Source organism: Onychomys torridus, chromosome 10, assembly GCF_903995425.1.
Source record: "Onychomys torridus chromosome 10, mOncTor1.1, whole genome shotgun sequence".
Taxonomy (NCBI): Eukaryota; Metazoa; Chordata; class Mammalia; order Rodentia; family Cricetidae; genus Onychomys; species Onychomys torridus.
Window position 1 is genome coordinate 21,473,039 of NC_050452.1, and position 24,158 is coordinate 21,497,196.

The 24,158-nt window shown below is 48.8% G+C and overlaps 1 protein-coding gene across 3 annotated transcripts in view; it reads left to right on the forward strand.

The window, feature by feature from the left end:
• The window catches only part of Tns3 (tensin 3), a 239,156-nt gene that overhangs the window by 87,791 nt on the left and 127,207 nt on the right, over positions 1-24,158 (forward strand). The window contains exon 1 of one of the 3 annotated variants that reach the window (XM_036200397.1): positions 15,984-16,003. The exons of the other annotated variants lie outside the window; for them this stretch is intronic. The gene's annotated coding sequence lies outside the window, so the exon portion shown is untranslated. Of the gene's footprint in view, positions 1-15,983; positions 16,004-24,158 lie in introns of those variants that run through there. 3 annotated transcript variants of the gene reach the window in all.

Here is a 24,158-nt window from a genome sequence, read left to right on the forward strand (position 1 = left end):
AGTGATACATGGTGAGGGTCTCATGAAACAAAAACAAAACAATATGAAACAAAAAGCCAAACATGTACAAACACACAAAGGGTTCTCGGTGTCCTCACGCTCCACGGAACAGACAGGCTAAATGTGCAAAGCCTGAGTGGCTTTGCCTTGAACTGCAGAGGACAATGAAGTCTTTTAGTTTTGTGGTTTTGCTGTTTGCCTTGTGTTATCTTGTTGTTTTGGCGTCTGGCAGGGAGAACCAGTCTGATGAGCTCTGGAGAAATCCTCTACTTCCTGGGAGCAAGGGTATGGAGGTCATGCAGTGTTTCCTGTCCAGTGGATCCTCCTCTATGGAGACTGGGGACGAGAAGCCTGGGCACAGGGTAGGGCTGTCAGACAGGTGTGTGCCTCTCTTGTTGGTCGCTGCCAGTTTGCAGGGTCAGGTCCTCCTGCAGGGACCTAACCATGCTGTAAACAGTAGCTGGAGAGCTTTCTGCTGAAACTCAGAGGCAATTCTGCTCTTTTTGTCTTGTTTTTACTTCAAGTGCTGTCCGTGGGAACAGGTTTATATCGATCACCAGGGAATCCTGATCTCAGGTGCAGGAGTGGCTTTTCATATTGGAAAGCAGGGAACCCTTGGGGAGAGAGGATCTGGGGAGTCTAAGCAGAATGGGGTGGGATAAGCAAAGCCAGGGAAGCACGCTTATGTCCAGGTTAGAAAGTGGAAAGGTATGTGGTCATCAACACCTGGGGAGGAGCACTTGTCCTTGTTTGGGCAAGAGCCTCAGGCCCAGTTCATTCTTTCTTTCTTTCTTTCTTTCTTTCTTTCTTTCTTTCTTTCTTTCTTTCTTTCTTTCTTTCTTTCTTTCTTTCTTTCTTTCTCTCTCTCTCTCTCTCTCTCTCTCTCTCTCTCTCTCTCTCTCTCTCCCCTCCCTCCCTCCCTCCCTCCCTCCTTTCTTTTCTTTTTCTCTTTTTTTTTCCGAGACAGGGTTTCTCTGTGTAGTTTGGTGCCTGTCCTGGATCTCACTCTGTTGACCAGGCTGGCCTCAAACTCACAGAGATCCACCTGGCTCTGCCTCCTGAGTGCTGGGATTAAAGGCATGCCACCACCACCTGGCTTCAGGCCCATTTCTTACCAGCTGGTCCTGTCTGGACTTGCAACTCTCTCCATTTTCTTAAGGTGTGGGTATCGAACACTTGTTCTGCCTCATCCCAGAAAGCTCTAGTGTGGGTTGCAGGTGGCTGGGTTTCAGTTTGAGTTCAAGGAGACACAGAACCCAGAGTTAGGAAGGACTCGCTGTCCCCAGGATTGTTCCAATCTGTGCTGTCGGGTAGCTAGCTCCTTGAGGGCAGCACAGAGCAGACTAGCTCTCTGTGCTGACTGATGTAATAATTCATCACTTATTTACTGGCTGCTTTCTTAGCTCCTACTTCATCCCATAGGTTTCAGGGAAGCCCGGATGTCCTCATCACTATTAAAGTATGAACGGCTGTGGGTGGGCAGGGTTTAGAGCCATAGTCCTGTATTCCTCTCACTTGCTCATCTTCTCAGCTTCGTTTTCACTGCCTTGAAGGACCGACTTGAAGAGACAAGGTGTATGTTGGTGATGAGGGGTGAGCCCACAGTTGCCCCTCCCAATCAAATTCACACCCTGCCTTTCACGTAAGGAAATGTGTGTGGTGGAAAGAACCAGTGGCTGGTATCCTCCTGCTTCTGGGCTCCAGAGGACACCTCTATACTGGTGTTGCTGGAGAAGTTCTAGTCTGAGTCGGGTCCCTGGCAGCCCTAACAACTTAGGTTCAGCCGCTGGTCCTCAATAAGCCAGTTAAAGAAAGAAGTCATGCTGAAAAGCAGGGAGGAGATTTATTTCCCAGTGTGGACCACACAGGGGAGAGAAACAAATCAATAGGTTCAGTGATGGCCGAGTCTGTCTTCTTGGACCTGGCATGAGGCCTTAAACAGAGGGCAAGAGGTTTGCATAACTAAGCAGTCTTGGTCAAGGTGTGGTCCTGCCCATCACTGACCTGCCTTTGTCTGGGCTCCAGTTTCTTTTCTTTTCTTTTCTTTTCTTCTCTTCTCTTCCCTTCCCTTTCCCTTTCTTTCTTTCTTTCTTTCTTTCTTTCTTTCTTTCTTTCTTTCTTTCTTTCTTTCTTTCTTTCTTTCTTAAGATTTATTTATTTATTATGTATACAGTGTTCGCCTGCATGCCAGAAGAGGGCACCAGATCCCATTACAGATGGTTGTGAGCCACCATGTGGTTGCTGGGAATTGAATTCAGGACCTCTGGAAGAACAGCCAATGCTCTTAACCTCTGAGCCATCTCTTCAGCCCATCCAGTTTCTTCTACAAGTAGTCAGAACCATGTGAAATCTCTGTGAGACCAGCTTCTCCTCTGGTTGACACCTGACTACAGATGTTTCTTCTAGTATGAGATTCCTAGAAAAATTCCTAATTCTGACATCTAATTCCATTGACCCAATAGTTTAATAGCCAGAGGGAGGCGCATATGTCTCTATAAATACCTTAGCTCTTGTTAGGAAGTTAGAGGGTATAGGGACAACTCAAAGTGATGGTTCCCTAATAGTCACACCTACCTCAGACCTGTTAACTCAGGGAATGTGGACATGCAGGTACATCCACACAGGGAAATATGCAGGTTAGGGTTTCTATTGCTGTGAAGAGACACCATGACCACAGAAACTTATGTAAAGGGAAACATTTAACTGGGACTTGCTTACAGTTTCAGAGGTTTAGTCCATTGTCATCATGGTGAGAAGCATTGCACTGTGCAGGCAGACATGGTGCTGGAGACGGAGCTGAGAGTTCTACATCTTGATCCTCAAGCAGCAGAAGGAGACTGTATCACAGTGGGCATAGCTTGAGCAAATGAGACCTCAAAGCTTATTCCCATAGTGACATGACACACTTCCTCCAACAAGGCCACACCTCCTAATAGTGCCACTTCCTATGGGCCAAGCATTCACACACATGACTCTATAGAGGCCATACCTATTCAAACCACCACAGCAGAGCAAAGGCTATGTGAAGCTGGCGGCAGAGATAGAAGTGATGGGTCTACAAGATCCCAGGGATGCAGTGGTCATGTTAAGGTACAAGAGGCAGGACCAGTCTTGAGATCTGAGCGGCTCTGCTGACCCCTCAGTCTCTCATTTCTAGTCCCATATGTGGGGGGGAAATAAATGCCTGTGGTTTTTAGGATGTGCAGTATGGGGTTCTTGTTCTAGTAGCCTCAGGAAGCCAATACTCTAGGAGACATTGTTAAATTGCTTAGTCCTAGGCAACTATGGACAGATTGGAGAGAAAGCCACTTTGACTGCAGTACAGTGACATGGCCTTGCCAGGAATAGCCTGTAGTGGGCATGGAGTCATAGAGGCTCTGCACAGGCCAGGTGCAGTATTGATAGGTAGTCCATGGAAACTGAGATGCAGCCTTTGGCTATGACCTGTCCAGGGGCATTGGGCAGGACGGTGACACCTGTTTTCTCCCAGGATCTTCAGGGAAGGACTGCAGAGACATCTCACCAGAGGTTCCTATCTAGCTAGTGGTGATGGAGTGAACAGGATCCTGGTAGGCCAGCCAGAACCAGGCTAATGTTTATAGCTGGTTCCCTGGGATGCCTGACTTGAGCTCAGACCTTTGCCTACCAGCGTCTAGTTTCAGCTCTCCTCTAAAGGATCCAAAAATGCTGTGACCCTGGAGGCACAGATCTTTGGGAAGTCTGTGGCTCCTCCTACCCCGTCAGAAGCCAGACTTTGATCCTTCCATTTCTTTGATTTCACCATCCCCTCCCACACCTAGAATAACATCCATCTTTCGACTGTGTCCAACGGCGAGAGTTTCTGGGAAAGGCAGCCCCAGAGAAGAGCTTCCTGGCAGCCTGTGCTGTCATCTGTAGCTGGGAGCTACAAGTCTCAGCACAGATCCTACTGGGAAATGGAAAACCCCCCAACAAACAGCACCCAACAATGCCAGCCTCCCAAATGCCGGCTGGCTGCCTTTGTCATCCGCATTGCATTTGAAAGCCAGGTTGCTTCTTGCTTTGAGCTGTTGTCCCACCTCTGCAGGTGGAGGGATTGTGAGACACGGCCAGAACATGTTGACCTTTGGTGGTGTCAGTTTACGCACAAGGGGAGCACAAAGCCTTAGCTAATGATTAAATGCCCACACTGGGCTGCAAGCCCTGGTTACACTTGAGATGATTGCTGGGTTCTCCCATCCTGTCTGCTCACTGTGTAGATCTGAGGCTGGTAGACCTCCCTGGACTCACTGTAAAGTGAGAAGGGAGGCTGGCAGGGTGACAGCCCTTGTCTCCGGCCCTCTACCCCTCCTCTCCTCTCCTTCCCTGGGGGCCAGTTCTAAAGCCGCTTCCTCTTAAATATTGACCCGAATCCCCATGGTACTATAGCCAGCCTCTTTCTGAAGGACTCACAGGAAGCAGGGATTTGAGTGACGGGAATGCTGCCAAATCTGGTGGCTAGTTCACCCTGCAGTGAGCCAGACAAGTTGGCCAAATGGGATTTCTTTCTTTTTGTCATGGCCGTGCATGTTAATGTGGGGGACAATTGAAGACAGTGGCCATGTGTGATCATTGAAGGAAGGAACTATAACTACTGAGTGTAATCAAATGCTTATTTGCTCCCCCACCCCCATTAAACCTTTAGAAAACATCTTTATTAATTATTGAGAATTTCATACAATGTATTTTGACCATTTTCAACTTTCCCCTCCCTCAACTCTTTCCATATCTATCCCCACCTCCCTGTCCTCTTCAAACTCAGTTACCATTATCTTATTACCATTATCACTTTTTCTTTTTTCTTTTGGAGCTGAGGATCGAACCCAGGGCCTTGTGCTTGCTAGGCAAGCACTCTACCACTGAGCTAAATCCCCAGCCCTTCATTATTTTTAAGTAATGATAAATCCATAAAGTTCAATTTGTGTTACCCATACATATACTCCTATGTGTGGGGCCATGCACTGGCGCATGGGCAACCTATCAGAGGCCATACTCTTAAAAACACATGGCTCTCCTCACCCAGAAGTCATCAGCTGTCTGTAGCTCCTCCATCAGAGATGGGGCTCATGTACTGCTTTCTACTCCTAGGTTGGAATGTGGACTGGCTTGATCTTGTACAGGACTTGTACAGGCAACCACAGCTGCTGTGAGGTCATGAATGGAGGGTTCCAGTTATGTCCAGAAGATACTGTTTCTTGCTCCAGACCTCTCCAGCACCTTGGCTTTTATAATCTTCCCACCCCCGCCCCTTCTGTAATGGTTCTCGAGCCTTGGTGGAAGGAGAGAAAGATATCTCACCTGTGGCTGACAATGCCATTGAATTTTCATCCATTGTGAGTTTCTGTGTTAAGCACTGTCCACTGCACAGACACTCCTCCGATGAGGTCTGAGAGCTGCACTGATCTATGGGTAGAGAGTTCGGAAATTTAGAGGCAGTTTGGTTAGGTATGCCTATTTTAGCAGAATAATACTAAGTTCTCCTCTGGGGCCCAGGAGCTCCTAGCCACAGCCTCTTGGCCAGATTTCCAGTACCAGGTGTGTCTTTCTGCCTATAGTGTAGGTCTTGACTCTAGAAAGTAAAAGTAACATTCCTGTTACTGTTGCATCCACAGGCAGATTTGCCTCATCAGAGTCATTATTGTAGCTCCCAGGCGTCTCAGTTGGGTAAGACTACTGATGACTTTCGGTCCCCAGAAGCCTACATATACCCTTCAGTACCGCAAAAGCTAGCCAGCAGGAAAGACGCTTCTTGTCAGGAGCCTACTTCATTTCTCCATGTCCAATAACTAAAGTGTGTGGTGTCTTCAGCCATAGGGCCTTGCCGTCAAGTTCTGTTGGACCCTTTACTTAATTTTTATTCCCTGAACTGGAAAGCTGTTAGTATGTGGCTTGGTGACGTTGTAAACCCCTGGCCAGGTGGGGCATCTCTTGGCTTAGTATTTCAATAGTCTGAGGGCATTTTACCTTAAAGAGGGGTGTCCAGTAAGATAGCAAGCCCTGCCCCCTGAATTTATATCAACGGCCAGTCAGAGAGGCAGGAGCTGACCACAAGCTCCTTCCTCACTGACATGTGGCTCTGGTGGCTGTTTTTCCACTCTGCTTCCTTCATGTGTTGGGGTGTAGACCACCGTGTCTTGTGATCTCCTATGATAAGAGTCTATTCGGAGAAGCAGGTGCCTGAAGTTTCCTGGCTCACCGAGAACACCCCTGAGTGCTTCCTGCTGCATCTAGCCGCTGTGTTTTGGAAGCCTGGAGCTTGCAGCTAATCGGCATACGCTGTCATAACTGTGTTCCCCTAGTACCCTGAGAACTTCCCCTGCATGACTAGCAAAGACTTCTGTGGAAAAGAAAAGTTGCTTAGTGCTTTACTGGAAACTATCATTTTTTTTAGAGGCTCAGTTATAAAGGAAGAATAAGGAGATTTGTGTGCAATGGAATGTTTAATTCCATGGATGCTTTACATTTGAGCAAAACGTGCATACATCTAGGGCTTTGTTTCCCAGCATGGTGGTGATGGCTCTCCCCACCTGCATCTTTTCACCAGCCTCGGAAATGTGGGGCTGTTTGTGGACTGTCTTTCTAGAAAGAACTGTTCCCAGAGAGCAGGCTCAGGATGGCAGGCTTGGGGTCTTCAGCGGGACCAGTTGGTTCTGGACCCAGGTAGAAACAGTGATTATCTTTATTACTTTAGGTTGGTACACAATTTTTGTCTATATAGCTGGCTTTAAAAATATTATTACTTAAATAACAGCAGTACTCTTTACTTAATTTTGGATGATGCTGGAAACTCATTTTAACCATTGATAAAGAGCTGGGTGGTGGTGACACACGCCTTTAATCCCAGTACTTGGGAGGCCGAGGCAAGCAGTTCTCTGGGTTTGAGGCCAGCCTGATCTACAGAATAAGTTCCAGGACAGCCAGGACTGTTAAACAGAAAAACCCTGTCTCAGAGACAAACAAACAAACAAACAAAATTGATAAAGAAAAGTAATCAATCATTTAACTTTTTCCCTTCTGTCCTTGGGACTACGCCTAGGGCCTTGGCCCTTGAGAGCTATACCCTCACTACCCCTCCTTTCTTGTAGGATTGTGTCTTGAGGTTTCCAAGGAAAGGATGAAGGGAAGGTTCTATTGCTAGAGGGATTCTGGGTCTCAGCCTTGCTCCTGAGTGGCCTGCACTAGCACAAAGAGGCAGTGGGCTGCAGGTCATGTGTTGCCTCAGAGGAAGACCACACCACCCCTGCTGTGCTCTTACCAGAAATGGAACCAGAATCAGATCCAGCTCAGGTCCCTGAGCAGCTGACAGGAAATGGGGGCCGTGGGGGGGGAGTTGAGTGATCTGGGAGATAGTGCCAGAGGGTCAGCTGCATCTGGAGTTGGGACAATCTACTTGGGTGAAAAGAACCCCGGTTTTTAAAGATTTGTTTATTTTTGTCTTAAGCTGTGCTTTGCCTGCATGTGTGTAGTACACCACATGCATCGCTGGTCCCCACAAAGGCCAGGAGAGGGCACTGGATCCCCCTGGAACTGGAGTTACAGATGGTGTGAGCCACCATGTGGGTGCTGGGACCCACACCCAGGTTCTCTAGAAGAGAAACCAGTGCTTTCAACTGCTGAACCATCTCTCCAGCCCCGACACTGGTCTTTTAAACACGTATTAGAAAAAGAAGAGAAAGGACCCATTTTGTTAGGGAACCAAAGAGACGCATTAAATCCACGTCACAAGGCTGTTTTTGGCTCCTCATTTAAACAGATACAAGAACAAAATTGAACAAAACTGGGACGGAAGGTCAAGTACTGGAGAGATTTTTCCTATGACATCGAGGAATTACCTTTCAGAATGCTGTTTCTCGCTCTCTGTTTAAAGTCCTGATCTTGTCAAATTGTACTAAGATGTTTCTGGTTGATGTGGTAACATCCATGCAGGTGTGGGATGCAGTTCATTTGGGTGGAGTTAACTGGGATCTTTGGTGGGCTTCAGGTGGGGGCCTGTACTTCCTGTAAACAAGGCCAGAAGAGGATAGTACAAACCAGCACAGAGCTCAGGCTAGTCTGGAGAATCCAGGGCCCCTCGCTATTGGTTGATTTCCTTCAGGATCTCCCACTGTGGCTTTCTGGGCCACTGTTAACTTTCATTATTTAGGAGGTTTCAGCACCTGGGCATTTGACCCTTGAGTCTGGAAGGAGGCCTTACAATATGTGAGGCCTTCTATGTGAGCATGAGGACTTGAGTTTGATACCCAGAACTTAAAAGCTAGGATCCCAGGTCCTGGTGAGTTTCTAAGCCAACAGGAAATTAGAGGGTCCCTCTGGTTGGCTCTGGTGTGGAGCTAGGCTATAGCACTTGTCTGGGAGAATTAATAGGGTAACCCACAGGTTACTGACCAGCTGGAGTCCTAGAGAGGCCATTTGGGGGTGACTTCACTTATTTGGTTCTGGGAGCCTGGGGTTAGAGTTTTATTCTCGCTAATAACAGAATGAACTGAAAGGAACGTCTGAGTGGTTTTGTGAGTCCTCCAGCCAAGGCAGCCCTCTGAGTTCTCATTTGACATCTGTCTGCCCATCTGGAAGGTGCTACCTGAGGTTTTACGTATACTACCTCCCTCCCCACCCTGTGGGGCCGTATCCCAGATGTGGGAAATGCACTGGGCTGTGCACAGTCAGCTGTGTGCGTAAGTGTGGAGACTAGCAGGTGATGCGAGTTGCTCTATATACCAGCTCTCTCTGAAGGCGACTGTAGTCACTTTGTTATCTGATTCATTACCCAGAACTTTCTGTGGGGGCCATTAGAGTAGAGAGACCCCAAGTCACTGGTTTGGAGGTGACGGGCTGGGGGAAGAGCTCACAGTAGTGAGAGATCCAGTGTCCCCCATGTCTGTCCTCGTCTCAGTGTTTCCGAGATCTGGCAGACCTTCAGAACTCCACCAGTGAGATGCTCCTATGAGCTGCTTCCCCGAGCAGTGTTCACGAAGGAAAGCGGAGCTGTTCATGGGGATAAGGGGATGTTTCTTCAACATGCACTAAGCCAGAGGTCTGGTCCAGCTGCCCAGGACATCTCCGCAGAAGAGGACAGAGTAGGAGACAAGGTTGAGAGATATAGTGTATCAAGCTTCCTCTGATCATGGTGGGAGTAGCCAGAGAGTACTCTGCTTGTTTGCTCACTTTCCAAATGACTGCTTTATTTCATATACTTTAAAGGATTTCATATACTTTAAAGGTGATGTCTTCATCAAATTGGGTTGCAGTAATCAAGTACTAAAGGTGTGTGACCTAAATAATAAGCAGGTTTTCCCCCCACTGTCTGGTATTTGGATATCAGAGCTCGGTACATGAACAGGTTCTGATGTTTGGATATCAGAGCTTGGTATATGAACAGGTTCTGATATTTGGATATTGGAGCTGGATATATAAACAGATTCCTTCCTTTTGCAGTTTCTTTTCTTGGCTTGCACACAATGTGTCCTCATCCCTGTGTGTGTCTCTCTGACATAATCTCATTTTTAATGGACACCAGTGAGCTTGGATTAAGACACCACCCTGATAACCCCATTTCAGTTCTTCAAATTGAAGTCAAATTCCTAGTTCCTGGGGTTAGGACTTCAAGGTTGGAATATTTAAGGGACTATTTTGGCCTTAGCCATCGGGATCAGACTTTGCCTGTCTCCAGGGCCAGGGTATGTGTAGAATTATTATCTTAATCATAGAGGGTACTAATGGGATAAGCAAATGCTCTCTCCCTAAGTTTAAAAATACTTTGTGAGTGCCTGTGGTGCCTGGTACTAAGATTTATGTAAAGGTCTAAAGTGGTACCCTGGTGATGGGACGTAACTTAAATACATTCTATTGGCACAGACCATATTGGGTCTGAGCACTACCACAGGAGTGAGTATAGATGTTACATATTTGGAAGAGTGGGAGGTTCTGCCTCTCCGATCCTGTCTTCATCTGATTGTTACGCAGGGACTTTGGGTCCCTTTCATTTTGTCTTGATAGTTCTCCATAGAAAAAGGGATTAGATGCTCCTACAGAGTCATTCTGCCCCATTTGGAAGCTTTTTTTTTTTTTTTTTTTTTCCCTTCATGGGGTCTGTCTACCTGGTCCTAGATATCACAGAACCTTCAACAGGAGAGAAGTCTTTGCAGTGAGTCTCAACAGGCAGCACCTTCAGCTGTTTCTCCTGCACAGCTGCAAGGATGGCACATATTTCACCCTGTAGAACATTCCCCTCAGCATCATTCACAAGAGTGGGGAATCAGAGATGAGACTGAATTTAGACACAAGGCTTGCTCAAGCTGGACCACTGAATACCATACAGTGTTTAAAAACTGCCTTGTAAGCCCGAGCGACACAGTACGTTCCAGGCCAGCCTTGGCTACATAATCCGCTCTTGTTGTAAAAGTAAAAAAAAGTAAATTACAGTGGATGGAGAGATGGCTCAGTGGTTAAGAGTGTATGCTATTCTCTCAAAGGACCTGAGTTCAGTCTCTTAATACCTACATGGGACGGCTCACAACCACCTGTAACTACATGTGCGGGGCATCTGATGCCTCCGTCTGGCATCTGTGGATAATCTCAGACACATAGTACATACTCACACAGACAATATACATATATATATATCAATAAAAATTTTCACTGAAGAAGAAAATTGATTGACTTGTGTACCCAGTGTTCCTTGACTCCTAAATGAATGTATGTAAAGATAGGAGAATCCATCCCATGTGGCTAAGCCACCTTGGAGCGTGGAAGGGTGTGTGGGTGTGGGTGGGGCTTTCAAAAAGCTCTCACAGGCTCTGACGGGGGCTTTGCACTGGCCACTGGGAACCTAGATGGCTCTATGGGGAGTGGAGGTAAACTTGGTAGAGAGAGCTCCTGACTCTGGATGGTGTTGGGGAGGAGAGTGACCATATGCTCACGCTGCAGAAGACTGTTATCTGTGGTTACCTTCTGTAGATCCTCATCTCAGTGGATGCCGCCAGTATCGTCCTAGTTTGCCATGGTAGCTTAATTTCAGAACAAATTTGTACTGGGAAGTGGTCCTTTCCGGAAGGGTGAGGAATATTGATCTACCTGAGTCATCACTAATACGTCTTGTGGGCCTCAAACGCTTGAGACAGCTCGAGATTTATGCCCCCGAATACAGAGGACATAACCAGAACCGTGTTTAAAGTCACCTTTCCTGCCGCCTTGTGTGTCGGGGGAGACAATGGTGGTGGTGATGGGTTAGGGAACAGTTGGCTCTGCTAACCTTGACCGTCCAAAAGGCATATTTTCAGAGAGGAATTGAGTAGACGTGCCTGTGATATGATCTGTAACTGTCACATGTTGATACTGTTTTGTTGTGAGATTCATTTGTGCTGATTTCCAGGCTGATCTGGGAAGACATGTTTCTGATATCTATCAGGATTCTGCAGGACTTGACCTGTAACATCTCCTGTGATTGTTTGGAGGAGACTTGGCTTGATGCTTATTGCCAGAGCATCGTGTGGGCCAGAGGCAGCTCTTGTGGGACGCGAGAGTAATACTGGTCAGGAGACTCATAGTGTGTCTCCACAGGAGTTTCTGCTGTGTGATGCATGGGGCAAGTGTAGGGTTCTTCTGGGATAACTTAGGGTCAGTGTTGTTCTTTGTAGAATAACACTGGGGGGTGGACAAGGGGCCGCCTGGATGAGCCTGTCCTTAGAGATAGAGCTGGGTAAGGGCCTTGACTTTTGCTTCCATGCCTTTCCTCACTGGTGGTCTATCCACTCTCACATGCTGCTGTGCAGGCATGCTGTCGTGGTGATGACTAGTTGGAGGGCACACCCCTTGGAGTCGGATGAAGTGTGCAGGAGCTGGCACATCTGAGAAGTGGAGCTAATCTGAAGTTTATACATAAGGAACCCTCTTGGGTTCTTGAGTGGCAGAAGGCCGTGATGATAGTGGGTTTTTAGAAGTGTCTTGGGGAAGTGGTAAGTGAGTGGGGAGAGGGGAGGAGAGCAAATGCAGGGAGAGGCAGCTATCGGTCATGGAGGCCATGTTGGGGCAGGAGGGACTGTCCCGAGAACAGATGGCTGATCAGTCTCGAGCAGAGCGTGCACTCACTTTGTCCTTTCTGCATTCCGACTCCATGTTGTAGCATCACAGTTATTTCAGAATCAGCCTCTTCCTTCTCTCTCAGAGTCTGTAGTTGGCATTTGTTAGCACGCATCTCCGGGGAGCGTGCAGAGGAAAGATATTGAACTCAGCTTGCACATCTCAGAAGAGATACTCATCGCTGTGGCTTGCACACACATGCACGCTGTGGCGTCCCCATGTGTAGAAGGCTTTCAGTGCAGAGGTCGGAAGCAAGGCTTTGGGGGAAGTGGCTGCTCACAAGTGCTTCAGAGTAATCAATGTGTTAATCCATTGATGATATAGCCCCAACTTAGCAACGTTATGGGGAGGTGGTAGAAACTAGCTGGGGTCTAGTTGGAGGGAGTAAGTCACTGGGTGGCGGTGGGTGGGTGTGTACCTTGGAAGAGTGTCTTACCCTTGATCCCTCTCTCTGCTGTTATGAAGTGGGCCTTGTTCCACCAGGCCATTTCCCATGATGCCGTGCCCCACCACCAACAGGAGAGCCAGCCAAGCACCCCCCCCACTCCCCCACCGGAAACTAAGAGCCCACACCAATCTTGCTTTCCTCGGGTTTTGTCATGTGATGGAAAGGGTAAAAAGACGAGATGGAAATTTTTTTAAAGAAAGGAGGTGTTGATAGGGGAAGGGAAAGATGGCTCTTAGGAAATTAAGAGACTGTCTTTTCAGTCAGTTTTCTTCACTCTGACAGATACTGAGAATATCAGATTAAAGCAGTGAAAGCTTGTTTGGGCTCAGTATCAGAGTGTTCATGATCACTTGGCCTTGTTTTTCTGGGTCCGTATTGAAGCAAAGGTCGAGGAGAGCAGAGATATACAGAAAGGGGCAGTGACCAAGAGACATGCAAGATAAGCAGGAAGCAGGAAGGGGTCTGAGCAGGTAGGAAGAACAGGAAGGATGCGCCCGGTGGTCCCCGCCTCAGTGGACCCCTTCCCCTAGTATAGCTAGAAGCCTACACAGCTTGGTTTTATTTTGTGCCTGGCGTAGAGTAAAAGTCCCAGTGCCTCAGCGTGCGCAGTGGGTGGTCTTGCTGGGTCATCCCGCTAAGTACGGTTGTTCTAGCCTGGCCTAAAGCAAGGCTGTGCTGTCTGCCTGGGTAGAATTCATTCCTTCTGTTCTACATCTCTGCTGCCCTGTTCTTGGCAGAGGGGACCGTGTGGTGCTAGCCAATGTGTATGGCTGCCTGTGCAGTCTGTCAATGCTACCTGGGCAGTCCCTTCTTCCAGTGGCACAGGAATCCCTGCCATGTGAGTAGTGTCCTCCACACCGCCACACACACACACAGTGGGTCCTCGGAGTCTTTCAGAATAGCTTGTGGTGCCTGGAGGGCTGCATCTGCTTTGCAGCCACCATCCCTCTGTGAATCCTGTGTCCAGGAGCTAGCCGTAGGTCTGGCCAGCATCTTCGGGCTGTGTTTGCCAGTGACTTCAGGCCTCTTACCTGTATGCTTGTGTTTATCCCACCCCAGTCCTTAGCTCTGATGTCATACAGGTAGGACCCGTGTCTGCTGGCTGGGGATTGGGAGGCTGTCCACAGTAGGATGCCTGCTTTTTTGCCTATGGAGCTGGGCTATATATGTTAGGGTGATGGGCCACCTAGGCAACAGGACAGGATGCTTCTCTCAATAACCCACTGGAGAGAGGACCCAGCACAGGCTGCCCACTCCTGCCTACCACAGCAGAATCCACACCCTGGTACCTAGATAGATGTTCTCTACCTTCTCAAGCAAATGGTTGCATTTGCCTGTTCTGCGCATTGTCCTGCTGTGGGTGATGCACCTCCTGACCGCTTCTGCCTGCCTGTCACTGTAGTGGGGACACTTCTTTGAGGTTCCTTTGTTTCTGGTGCATAATAAATGTGAACTGTTCACTAGCTATTGTCCCCCGACTGGAATTCTAGAACTTATTCTTTGCCAACTGTCATTTTGTGCCAGGCTTGCTCGAATGCATTCTCTCTCTCTCTCACCCTCTCTTTGTATATGTACACACGTACACACACACACACACACACACACACACACACACACACACACACACACGTTTTGTAAGCATGCATGTGCAGCAGACCAGAAGTTGGTGTTGGGCGTCTTTCTCTATTGCTCTGCCTTATTCTTCAGATGTCTCTCTTTGAGCCCAGAGATCACCAGTTTGTCTGCAGAGGGTGGCCAGCAAGCCCCAGATCCCCTGACCTCCAGTCTTCTTGCTTACACAGCACCTGACTGATGGAGCCACCTCCCTGCCCCTTTCATCAGGTTTTGATGGCGTTTGGGAGGTGCAGTCTCTGAGTCCTTAGGACTATATACCACCCTGTCTGTAGCCCCATGGAACACCTTAAGTGTTTCATCATTGGAGAAACCAAGGAAAGGACCAAAGACGGGAATGGTTTTTCTGTGGCAAGGTTGGTGGCAGTCCTGGGGCTCTAGTCCCATGGGACACTTAGCAACCCATGCTTAGGCTGTCAGGCACCCTTTGGCTGTCATTCCCATGTCCTGGGCTTTGCTGCCATTGAGGCTGCTGGGATTGGACCCAGCTCCCAGAGGTGAACATAGATACTGTGGGGAGTCAGTGTCCTGTTGTTGCCCAGTCTGACAATGTGGCTGGTAAGAGGAACAGATGGTCCTATTTAAGTCCAAGCCCCTGCTGTTCTTTCTGCCTCATGCTTGAAGGAAGGGGTGGGGGCCCCCAGCTCACCTTAGCTCAGCACCCCTGTCTCCCCTCTGCCCTGGAAGCAGATCCAGTGCCTTAGAGCCTATGAGGATGCCCATCCCTTTCTCTTCCCTGTCATGTTTCTGTGTGAAGTGTTTCATTTCCCCATGAAATTCTAAAGCAGAACAGTAGTGCATGGAGATTAGTTATGAAATAAACACACAACCCTCACTGTCGGCTTATGGGATGTGACTGACCCTGCCATAAAAAGTCGTTTGAACAGCTGCCGTGGCACTTCTGACCGCGGCACTTCTGACGGCCTCAGACAAGGACAACCTGGCTGATTGCTGTCTTGCTCTTAGCCAGGTGATAGATCAAACCTTGCTTGGCCTTTAAAGTCCCAGCTGTCACCGAGCTCTGTGTGCCTGGCCAAGATCTCCCTTTGTGTTCTGGCCTGCAGGCAACTGGGGACGAGTAGAGCATGTACCTGCCCTGAGCCGAGCTTCAGAAGGACTTTTCTTTCTGTTCTGACCACCTGGTCTCTGACCCTGGTTTTCTGAAGATTTTCTTGGCTTGTGTTTATTTTAAAAATTTTTGATGGATCGTATTGATGAGCCCTCTCCAGTTCTGTTTGGAGTATGGTGGAGCAGAGGCCAAGGAAGGAGAAGAGAATCAGCAAAGCCAGTTGGGAGGCAGACAGGTGCCAACCAGGCTCTGTTAGGTCCTCCAAGAGACTTCCAGCAAAGTTTTCTCCAGGGGAGCACTGCCTCTGTACCTTAGGAAAGGGGATCCTCTGTAGGCTGTTCTGAGGGGCTCTACAGAAGGACACAGTTAGCCCCACCTCCTAAGGCTGGCACACAGTGCTCACAAACCAACAGGCAACCCTTCCTGGTCTGCCGGCTCTGGCCAGTCAGCACTGATCTTGTTCTGTAGGCCCTTGGCAGGCTGGCCCACAGCCTCAGGCTCACAGCGTCCTTGCCAGTGTGCAAGCATGCGTGCTCGCCTCACACACTTGCCCACAGCTCCTGGCTGAGGTTCTGGAGCCTCCCACACTTGCCGGGCCCTCTTGCCTGCTGGCCACGCTGGTGTCCTTCCCTAGGCTCAGGACAGAGGCTTTAGTTGGAAGAGGGGCATTGGCTGAGTGGCAGGAGGAGCCAGAAGTGACGCCATTCAGAGTAGCGGTTTCAGGAAGGAGAAGTAGCCCCGTGGTTCCACAACTGAGCACAGTAAGTTCCTCGTCCTTGGCTATCCCCTCCTCTGCCAGCCGTACCCCAGCCCCAGGTTATTCAGTGCAGAGAGAATGTGGACCATCATGTTGTCTTATGTATGCGCCCATCTCTGTCTCCCTGGCCAGCACTGGCCTCCTCCACACGTGTGTGCCTTCCTCTGCACTGCTGTTCCATATGGCTGTAGACAAGCCTAGCCTTTGGCTGTGGCCAGCTCACTGGCAGTAATGGGCAACAAATGATCATACATGTAATCTCAGCAAGCTGCTTCTGGGAGTTGAACTCAGAGACAAAGCTGAGCATCTGAAGGAGTGCCCTTTATCTGGTAGTTTCTACCGCTGCTGCTCATGTTAAGACTACTGAGGGAGAAAATGAAGCTGGCCAATTCTGTTAACTCTCTTCTTGGGTTCTCCTGAAAATAGAAATGAGAGTCTAATTGGCAGTGGAACCTAAAATCATCCCTCGCCCTGCTCCCTCGGAAGGGGAGACTGAGGTCAAGGCCGATCTATCTGCCTAGTGAACTTGTGCTAGATTACCAGTGAACGTCCACTAGACCACCAGACCTGATACGGGTAAATGCATCTCAGGATCTCGGTACCTGATGGGCGTGCGAGTGAAATGTCTGGGTCTGTAGCTCATGCTTAATTACTATTTATGCTAATAGGGGTATTGTGCACTTAGCACCCCACAGCCTCTTGTGATTTCCCTTATTTAATGTTAACAAGGTGGTTCTACCTTTCTTAACAAATGAAGGAACCAGTTCACACAGAGGGAGTGCTTTCCACCAGGTCCGGAGGCTAGTTAAATAGGACAGCCGGCTTCAAATAGCCCTTTGGCTTCCAAAGCTTGCCCCCCACCCCCACTTCCTGTGTCTTGCATAGAGGGAGGCAGAAAGGGGGTGCCTTAATTCTGAGTGCAGCTGGGGCCTTTGGGAAAGGCTGGTTCCTGCCCTTGCTAGGGAGGCAGAGCAGCTGTGGGGTGGTGAAGTGTCTCAGCGCAGACACTGAGTAATTCTCCCCACCCCCAGCCCAACACTGTGGTCTGTGCCGGGTCACCAGCTGTGTAGCCAGCTTCCTGGTACTCTTGGCCATTGCTGCCATTGTTCCTTCTCACAGAGCCATGCACACTGCCTGTTGTCTGTGCCGGCTGGATTGTTGGGGACAGTGCAGACTCCGGTGACACAGGATGTGCTATTTGCTGCCCACTCAAGCCCAGTCCAGATATCCTTCCATGCATCAAGCAGAGGACTTTTTGTCTTCTCCCTAACTATGTGGGGAAGACATAGCAGGTCCTGGCTGTCCTGAGCCTTTATTGGCTCTGACAGAATCCGCTGTATCTGCCCTGGTTGGTGCCTCTTTGGCTAGCATATTGGAGAGGGACCATGACCTATGTTCCAGGATACTGCACTGCATAGGGAGACAGTCACCAAGGAGGATAGTAAATAGTCCTGAGGCAGCCTGATTGAGGGTGGGGAACCTGCAGCCAGCCCCCAGTAGCCTCAGCATACTGACCTGAGTCATGCAGCTCTGTTGAGCTGCGTGATGTCCAGTGCTGAAATGTGAAAGCAGTCCTCATGCCACTTAGAATGGCTGGGCACATTGGGGTCTGTGGCTGGACACATTGGGGTCTGTGTCCATTTCTTCTTTCTTTCACAGGTCCTGTGTGTATGGTGGGCTGATGAGGTGTACTGGCCAAAGGCTGAGAGGCCACAGGGGACCACATTCAATGCCTCTGCAATGTCAGCATGCAAGTGCAGTGTGCAGAAAGGAATTTACACAGTTGGGGTGAGGGGATGTGTGACTCGGTGGTGGAAAGTGCTTAATATGTGCGAGGTTCTGGATTCTATACACAGACACACACACACACACACACACACACACACACACACACACACACAGACACACACACATATGTATACACATAGACATCCATATACACACAGACACATACAGATCCACAGATCCACACAGCATTTCCGTGTAGCTACAGTCAGTGTAAGAAACGACTATGGTAAATGAGAAGAAACAAACAAAACCCTGACTTGTTAGGACAGGGAGACCAAGCACCCCTTTGTTGTGAAGATTTTGTTATATGGCTGAAGAGATGAAACCTCAAAGAGTTCTTGGAGTTAGCAGTAAAACTTGGATTTGTGGATTTAGAGCATACGAGTCTATGCACAGTGTGTGCAAAGGCCCTGGGGTAGGAGAAGCAGAGAATTGAGGTAGCAGCACAGAATGACTGGGTACTACGCTCGGGGACAGCTCACTGGTACCTTGGTGGCCTTACTGAGTGTCTGCTCTTTACCCTGTGGCAGCAGGACATTCACCTGTGAAGAAAGATGCTTTACTGGAAGTGTGCACAGGCATTAACTAGAACACATCATCTTTAACTGCCCTGTGCAGGTTGTGTGCTGTAGGTGAGCTGCTTCCTAATGAATTCCCTGTCAGTTGAGTGTACCCTTCCAAGACTCCTTTGAAGGCCCTGCTGTCACTCCTCAGCCTTCCCCTCCCAGGAGGGTACCTGGCCACTGAGACTTTTTCTAGAGTCCCTCTGTTTTTCCAGGGCACCGATACATTCTTAGCGAAATCCTTACTGGAGACAGCAGTCCTGGATTTATGTATTCTGTGCCAGGCACCGGTGGGAGGGTGCAGCAGGCCACACTGCTTTGATTCTTGTAGGAAGGACTTCACTTGAGAAGATGGTTGTCGTTACTTAATAACCTAATTTTAGGGACAAGGAGCCTGAGGTACATAGATGGTAAGACACGCGTCCTGGGTCACACAGCTCCAGATGCAGACTCTGACCCCATAGCAACTCTGCAGGAATAGTTCTTCACACTCATTCTGCTGTTTCCAATCCTCTGTGCCTGGGTCCTTTGCTCCTTCAGCCAGAAATTGATGTAGTGCTTGTCCTGAGGGCAGAGTCATTGGGAGGGGAGGGTATGGTCCTGGACAACTCTGCATTGATGATACCCAGGGTTGGACGGGACTCAGTCCACCAGGGGCTGGCATAGGTAAAGAGCATGGTGAGGTGCACCGTCCTCTTGGCTCTGCTGCAGCCCTTGTGGCTACCTACCTGGCCTGGCTGCTGTGTCATTTGCACTGCTAGGTGGTCTCTGAACACCACTTGTCACAGAAGCCCTTAGGACACCTGAATGTTCTATTTGAAGAAGGGCATTGAGCATCCACCAAGACACAGCTTGCCTGGCAGCCATGGCTCTGCATGGATGTTGGTGTCCTTAGATGCAATGGTAATCTAGTGTCAAAGTCATAAAGGTATCTCTCCCCTGGGGTGTGTTTCAAGACCCATGATACTTGGGATTGCAGAAAAACATACACTGTTTTTTTGTTGGTTTGTTTGTTTTTTGTTGTTGTTATAGATAACTTGTGAGGTTGACACAATAATAGCAACTAAAAATAAACCAGAACAGTCACAACATCAATATTCTGTACAAATTATGTGGCAGTGTGGTCTCTCTCAAAATGTGATGGTATGCTGTGCTTACCTTTCTTTGATGGTGAGGACCTTGGCTACCTGTCAGAGGTTGCCCGATCCTGTGTAATGATGGGTGTTTCGTGCTTTTAGTAGAGGCAGGGAGCTGATGGCTGTTATATTCTTCCTGGTGCAAGGTCCCTGGCCATGGGCTGAACATAAGCATGGACTTTCACTCTGAACTTGGTTTTACCCTATCCTGAGCATTTCTGGGGAAGGAGACGTTGGGCACATCCCAGTATATCATGAAGCCAGGGGAAAACAATTGCATTGCAATAGTATGATCAGGCAAGTGCTGGGCATTTTTTACTTTGTTCCTTGAATAGGTCAGTAGGCAAAGGAGTCCTTGTTTCATTCTGCATATGAGCCCATGTGGGCTCATGCATGTTTCTGCCCGTGGTCCTACAGCTACCAGGTTGTAGGGAGATGGTACATAATCACATCCAGGGCCTCCTGGTGCCGAATTCTGTCACGGTCCCATGATTCTGATTGGACACAACACTGCCAATAGACAAAAGCAAAGCCAAAGCCTTGTGCATCCACACGCTCTCCTTTTGGGCCTGGCCTGGGGTGTGTGACATCCCCAGACCTCACCTCCAAAGAGGATCATTGGTGAGCAGGCTTAGCCTGCCTTACCCTTCCTGGAGGATGGGATGCCCTAGGCAGCCTCAAGTTTCTCCTCAGTGAGTGGGGCTCTGTCTGCCCTCATTCTTGGGTCAGTTGGGCTGTGGGAATGTTAGGTGACTATGTGTGCGCCCGTGTATGCCCTGGTGTCTAACTGGTGTCTGACACGGTGTTCAACAAGCGGTTCTGGTGAAGATGACTCTGGAAACCTTTTGGTGACAGTTCCCTGGGGCCTTGCCCATGGCCTTCTGCGTAGCTGTAATGCCGCCACCACCAGCACCACCCTCCCTGTGTACACACCACCCTCCTCTTGCTACAAGGGATGTACTCATCTCTCCCTTAGGTCTGCACCAAATGTGAGACTTCTGAATCTGGACTCCTTCTTTCTGGGAAAGGAGCCATGGTTTGACCTTGCAGAAAAAGCCACCATTGTCACTGGGGTCTCTCCACTCTGCCATGCCGGTTGATGTGGCCACTCTCTGGCCTTGCATGTGGGGTACAGCAGGGTGCCTGGTGAATGGGCATTCGCTTCAGATGTTGAGCTACAGGATGCTAGATTACAGCTGTTATATGTTAGGGGCAACACTGCAGAACACTGTGCACTGTGCGGTCAGTCTGGGAACAGCTGTTTTCCCTACAAGGCTCTGTGTGGATTCCTAACCTAAAGGGAGGTTTGATTAGGCATACCCTTGGAATGGTGGTAACAGTGTGGCCAGAGGGGCATTCTTTGGGGTACAGGGGCCCTAATGGACCCATGTGGAGCCCGTGTCCTTGAAGGTGGTTTATCCTATAGCAGCATGTCTTTGTTTCCCTACCACCTGGCTTGTGTTCCCCTGTCCTGCCTGACACATATGTAGCATGCACAGGTCCTGTGATGTGTCCACAGAATCTCATGACCCACAGGGTCACTGTCCTCTCTTGAGAGAGAGGTACCTGCGTCTATAGTTACGGCTGGAAAGCTGCTGTTGCTGCATCTGCTTCAGATGATAAGAAATACCACCTTTAACAGAAGAAATCAGTTTGAATTACTTTAAAAAGTTATTTATTCTTTTTTTTTTTTTTTTTTTTTTTTCGAGACAGGGTTTCCCTGTGTAGCTTTGTGCCTTTCCTGGAACTCACTTGGTAGCCCAGGCTGGCCTCGAACTCAAAGAGATCCGCCTGGCTCTGCCTCCTGAGTGCTGGGATTAAAGGCATGCGCCACCACCACCCGGCAAGTTATTTATTCTTAAAGTGTGGGTGTGGGTGTGGGTGTTTATGTGTCACTATGTGTAGAGGCCAGAAGAAGACATTGGTTCCCTAGGAACTAGAGTTGCAGGCAGTTTCAAGCTGCCTGATGTCACTACTGAATTTAGGTCCTGGGAGAGCAGTAAGCACACTTAATTGCTGAGCTGTCTCTCCAGCCCCTAAAATAAATTACAGATGCTCACATTAAATTCTTTATCACGTTTTTTTCTTTGTATCTTGTTTGTGGGTTTCTGGGCTAGCCTGGCTCCCACGTGCTTTCTCAGCACGTAACAGCTGTTATTTTCTAAGAAGACAGTGGTGACCACAGCGGTTGGGCCAGGATGAGCCCTGGAGCTGAACAGGGGAGAATGCAGTAAAGGACGGAGCAGCTGGAGCAGGATGGCCTTGGTAAGGCTGCCTGGCACAGGTTTGACCTTCACCGTGGATCCTGCCTTACCTCCCCCACTCTTCCTTCTCCCTGCACCTGTGGATGGTGATGATTGGGCTAAGTACCTGCCAGACAGGTGAGAGACTCTGCCCAACCTGAGTTCCCACCTGAGGCAGGAAGCCTTGTGCACGCCTCTTGTGGGAGATCTGGTCATTGCCAGCACTGGCTCATGGTCAGTCTTCCCCAGGAAGTTTCTGGGGACAGAGTGGCAGCCAGAGCAAGACCTCACCATGCATGTCTTCAGGATAGGGGTATCGGGGGGGGGGGTGGGGGGTGACTGCAGCTTCCCTGTGTGGTTCTAGGTATAGAACCTTCACATGCTGATGTGGAGCATGAGGCTGGTGGTATCTTTGAAAAGGTTTTGGTTTGGTCTCTAGGAGCTGCTGAGTACCGAACACAGCTTGCAGGCAACCAGGCCTGGGCTGGGTTTCCAGCAGGATGCAAGTAGCTAACACACACAGGACTGGAGCTTGGGGTATCCAAGTGCATTGAACTCTCTGTAACCACAGATGATGGTTCAGAAGTATGTTAGGACTAGATTAGAATTGGATGGGGCTGGGCTGAGCCTCTCCTTCCTGCCTCATTCCCTCAGATAGACATGATGGAAGATGTTCCTTTGTGCTTTGTAGTGAGTCCCAATGGGAGGCACCTTGTGTGGCACATCAAGTTGTTGGACATTTTATGAAGTTAGCATTGCTGTACTCCAACTCAGGTTGGACTTAGGGGGTTGGAGATGGTGTAATAAATAGTCTCTACCTGTTGGCATCATCCTCTGAAATTATATAGTTATCAATTAAGAAACAATTGTCAGTAGCTGTAATGTGAAAGATTTCAGATTGCGAGCAATTTCTGTATCATGGGATCAATGTGTGTGGCACCACGCTGAATCCATATGTGCTCAGAAGAGGATTGTCTGCCTCGGACGTCTTCCTCACTCCAGTGTGAGCGGGCCCTAGGTCCTCCCAGACACCCTCACATCTAGAGATCTGTCATCCTTTCTTCCAACCTCCTTGTCCTAGGGAAGATGAAACTCACCACACATATCACGTGGATACCAGTTCTCTTTTATTTTTTTGTGGTGGTGGTGGTGGTGGTGGTGGTGGTGGTGGTGGTGGTGGTGGTGGTGGTAATGGTGAGGAGTGGTCTCCGTAATAGTTCTTCTTGGCCTGTAACTCATTCTCTATCCCAGGCTGACCTCAACAGCTCCTATCTCAGCCTAGTCCAGGCCTGCCTACCATGCCTGGCTCCAGTGCCCACATCTAACAGTCACACATTCTCCATGTGGGTGTAAACTTAAAATGAAGGTCAGTGGGAGAACTAAGGGTCTGGCCAGTGAACCTTACTGTGCTTTTGGATAAAGTACAAGGCTGTGTGGTGTGACTCATGGTAAAATGAGAAGTACGGTTTAAATTCTGAAAACTATAGGATACTTGAAGACCTTGGGTGTGGGGGGTGTTTTAGTCTGCTTTTGTTGCTAGGTATGACTGAATGCCACAGCCTAGGTAATTTATATAGAACAAACACTTGTTTGCTTCTTGAATTTCATTCTAAAAATACTTATTTTTATTTTATGTGTACATGTTTTGCTTGCATGTATGTGTATGTATGCGTGTCTGGTGCCCGCAGAGGCTGTCAGCTCTCTTGGAACAGGAGTTACAGGTTGTGACTGCCATGTGGGTGCTGGAATTGAGGCCAGGTCTTCCGCAAGAGCAGCAAGCACTCTTAACCACTGAGTCATCTCTCTGTCCCTGGAATGAACATTTATTTAGTTCATGGTTCGAGGGATGGAGAGGTCCACGCTAAAGGGCTGTCTAGTAAGGGACGACTTTGGAAAGGTCCTTTTGCGATTCCACCTCAAACTTGGATTTCGGAGTTCACAGTGTCTGGTACCAACTACTACTCTGTGGGACTGACAGGCCTTCTTGCTGGTAGGGGTCTCTGCACTCTCACGGTGGCAGAGGGTGTCACATGGTAAGAGGAACACATCATGAGGCAGCAGTAAAGGGGTTCTTATGGGAGGACCCCTGGAGATGACCCGTTAGCCCGTTAATCTATGAATGTCTTAGTCACAAATGAAGACAGTAAAGATCTCTCCTGACCAGACTTAAGCAAGGATTAATCTCAGCCCGTCTTAGTGAGGACAAGCCATATTCAGACCATAGCTTTGGTTCTAGCATGGTGCACCCAAATGAGCAAATGGACCTGGGGTGTTGGTATGGTCAGGTATAGAGACCAGGACAGTTTTATCCCTCATCAATGAGCAACATAGGTCAACCCATGACATTTTCCACTCAGAGGTCTGTTGAAATCTCCCTTTTTGTTATAAATTCAACATTTTGTTTGCAAAGAGCCCTTCCTGGTTATAGT